Source organism: Lygodium microphyllum, chromosome 5, assembly GCF_053477565.2.
Source record: "Lygodium microphyllum isolate KBCC chromosome 5, Lygodium_microphyllum_v1.1.10, whole genome shotgun sequence".
In the NCBI taxonomy this organism is placed as follows: domain Eukaryota; kingdom Viridiplantae; phylum Streptophyta; class Polypodiopsida; order Schizaeales; family Lygodiaceae; genus Lygodium; species Lygodium microphyllum.
This window is the reverse complement of record NC_141139.1, coordinates 175,741,275-175,745,361: the sequence shown is the minus strand read 5'-3', so window position 1 is coordinate 175,745,361 and position 4,087 is coordinate 175,741,275.

Sequence of the window (4,087 nt, the reverse complement as noted above, 5' to 3'; positions counted from 1 at the left end):
AACCCTAAACCCTAAACCCTAAACCCTAAACCCTAAACCCTAAACCCTAAACCCTAAACCCTAAACCCTAAACCCTAAACCCTAAACCCTAAACCCTAAACCCTAAACCCTAAACCCTAAACCCTAAACCCTAAACCCTAAACCCTAAACCCTAAACCCTAAACCCTAAACCCTAAACCCTAAACCCTAAACCCTAAACCCTAAACCCTAAACCCTAAACCCTAAACCCTAAACCCTAAACCCTAAACCCTAAACCCTAAACCCTAAACCCTAAACCCTAAACCCTAAACCCTAAACCCTAAACCCTAAACCCTAAACCCTAAACCCTAAACCCTAAACCCTAAACCCTAAACCCTAAACCCTAAACCCTAAACCCTAAACCCTAAACCCTAAACCCTAAACCCTAAACCCTAAACCCTAAACCCTAAACCCTAAACCCTAAACCCTAAACCCTAAACCCTAAACCCTAAACCCTAAACCCTAAACCCTAAACCCTAAACCCTAAACCCTAAACCCTAAACCCTAAACCCTAAACCCTAAACCCTAAACCCTAAACCCTAAACCCTAAACCCTAAACCCTAAACCCTAAACCCTAAACCCTAAACCCTAAACCCTAAACCCTAAACCCTAAACCCTAAACCCTAAACCCTAAACCCTAAACCCTAAACCCTAAACCCTAAACCCTAAACCCTAAACCCTAAACCCTAAACCCTAAACCCTAAACCCTAAACCCTAAACCCTAAACCCTAAACCCTAAACCCTAAACCCTAAACCCTAAACCCTAAACCCTAAACCCTAAACCCTAAACCCTAAACCCTAAACCCTAAACCCTAAACCCTAAACCCTAAACCCTAAACCCTAAACCCTAAACCCTAAACCCTAAACCCTAAACCCTAAACCCTAAACCCTAAACCCTAAACCCTAAACCCTAAACCCTAAACCCTAAACCCTAAACCCTAAACCCTAAACCCTAAACCCTAAACCCTAAACCCTAAACCCTAAACCCTAAACCCTAAACCCTAAACCCTAAACCCTAAACCCTAAACCCTAAACCCTAAACCCTAAACCCTAAACCCTAAACCCTAAACCCTAAACCCTAAACCCTAAACCCTAAACCCTAAACCCTAAACCCTAAACCCTAAACCCTAAACCCTAAACCCTAAACCCTAAACCCTAAACCCTAAACCCTAAACCCTAAACCCTAAACCCTAAACCCTAAACCCTAAACCCTAAACCCTAAACCCTAAACCCTAAACCCTAAACCCTAAACCCTAAACCCTAAACCCTAAACCCTAAACCCTAAACCCTAAACCCTAAACCCTAAACCCTAAACCCTAAACCCTAAACCCTAAACCCTAAACCCTAAACCCTAAACCCTAAACCCTAAACCCTAAACCCTAAACCCTAAACCCTAAACCCTAAACCCTAAACCCTAAACCCTAAACCCTAAACCCTAAACCCTAAACCCTAAACCCTAAACCCTAAACCCTAAACCCTAAACCCTAAACCCTAAACCCTAAACCCTAAACCCTAAACCCTAAACCCTAAACCCTAAACCCTAAACCCTAAACCCTAAACCCTAAACCCTAAACCCTAAACCCTAAACCCTAAACCCTAAACCCTAAACCCTAAACCCTAAACCCTAAACCCTAAACCCTAAACCCTAAACCCTAAACCCTAAACCCTAAACCCTAAACCCTAAACCCTAAACCCTAAACCCTAAACCCTAAACCCTAAACCCTAAACCCTAAACCCTAAACCCTAAACCCTAAACCCTAAACCCTAAACCCTAAACCCTAAACCCTAAACCCTAAACCCTAAACCCTAAACCCTAAACCCTAAACCCTAAACCCTAAACCCTAAACCCTAAACCCTAAACCCTAAACCCTAAACCCTAAACCCTAAACCCTAAACCCTAAACCCTAAACCCTAAACCCTAAACCCTAAACCCTAAACCCTAAACCCTAAACCCTAAACCCTAAACCCTAAACCCTAAACCCTAAACCCTAAACCCTAAACCCTAAACCCTAAACCCTAAACCCTAAACCCTAAACCCTAAACCCTAAACCCTAAACCCTAAACCCTAAACCCTAAACCCTAAACCCTAAACCCTAAACCCTAAACCCTAAACCCTAAACCCTAAACCCTAAACCCTAAACCCTAAACCCTAAACCCTAAACCCTAAACCCTAAACCCTAAACCCTAAACCCTAAACCCTAAACCCTAAACCCTAAACCCTAAACCCTAAACCCTAAACCCTAAACCCTAAACCCTAAACCCTAAACCCTAAACCCTAAACCCTAAACCCTAAACCCTAAACCCTAAACCCTAAACCCTAAACCCTAAACCCTAAACCCTAAACCCTAAACCCTAAACCCTAAACCCTAAACCCTAAACCCTAAACCCTAAACCCTAAACCCTAAACCCTAAACCCTAAACCCTAAACCCTAAACCCTAAACCCTAAACCCTAAACCCTAAACCCTAAACCCTAAACCCTAAACCCTAAACCCTAAACCCTAAACCCTAAACCCTAAACCCTAAACCCTAAACCCTAAACCCTAAACCCTAAACCCTAAACCCTAAACCCTAAACCCTAAACCCTAAACCCTAAACCCTAAACCCTAAACCCTAAACCCTAAACCCTAAACCCTAAACCCTAAACCCTAAACCCTAAACCCTAAACCCTAAACCCTAAACCCTAAACCCTAAACCCTAAACCCTAAACCCTAAACCCTAAACCCTAAACCCTAAACCCTAAACCCTAAACCCTAAACCCTAAACCCTAAACCCTAAACCCTAAACCCTAAACCCTAAACCCTAAACCCTAAACCCTAAACCCTAAACCCTAAACCCTAAACCCTAAACCCTAAACCCTAAACCCTAAACCCTAAACCCTAAACCCTAAACCCTAAACCCTAAACCCTAAACCCTAAACCCTAAACCCTAAACCCTAAACCCTAAACCCTAAACCCCTAAACCCTAAACCCTAAACCCTAAACCCTAAACCCTAAACCCTAAACCCTAAACCCTAAACCCTAAACCCTAAACCCTAAACCCTAAACCCTAAACCCTAAACCCTAAACCCTAAACCCTAAACCCTAAACCCTAAACCCTAAACCCTAAACCCTAAACCCTAAACCCTAAACCCTAAACCCTAACCCTAAACCCTAAACCCTAAACCCTAAACCCTAAACCCTAAACCCTAAACCCTAAACCCTAAACCCTAAACCCTAAACCCTAAACCCTAAACCCTAAACCCTAAACCCTAAACCCTAAACCCTAAACCCTAACCCTAAACCCTAAACCCTAAACCCTAAACCCTAAACCCTAAACCCTAAACCCTAAACCCTAAACCCTAAACCCTAAACCCTAAACCCTAAACCCTAAACCCTAAACCCTAAACCCTAAACCCTAAACCCTAAACCCTAAACCCTAAACCCTAAACCCTAAACCCTAAACCCTAAACCCTAAACCCTAAACCCTAAACCCTAAACCCTAAACCCTAAACCCTAAACCCTAAACCCTAAACCCTAAACCCTAAACCCTAAACCCTAAACCCTAAACCCTAAACCCTAAACCCTAAACCCTAAACCCTAAACCCTAAACCCTAAACCCTAAACCCTAAACCCTAAACCCTAAACCCTAAACCCTAAACCCTAAACCCTAAACCCTAAACCCTAAACCCTAAACCCTAAACCCTAAACCCTAAACCCTAAACCCTAAACCCTAAACCCTAAACCCTAAACCCTAAACCCTAAACCCTAAACCCTAAACCCTAAACCCTAAACCCTAAACCCTAAACCCTAAACCCTAAACCCTAAACCCTAAACCCTAAACCCTAAACCCTAAACCCTAAACCCTAAACCCTAAACCCTAAACCCTAAACCCTAAACCCTAAACCCTAAACCCTAAACCCTAAACCCTAAACCCTAAACCCTAAACCCTAAACCCTAAACCCTAAACCCTAAACCCTAAACCCTAAACCCTAAACCCTAAACCCTAAACCCTAAACCCTAAACCCTAAACCCTAAACCCTAAACCCTAAACCCTAAACCCTAAACCCTAAACCCTAAACCCTAAACCCTA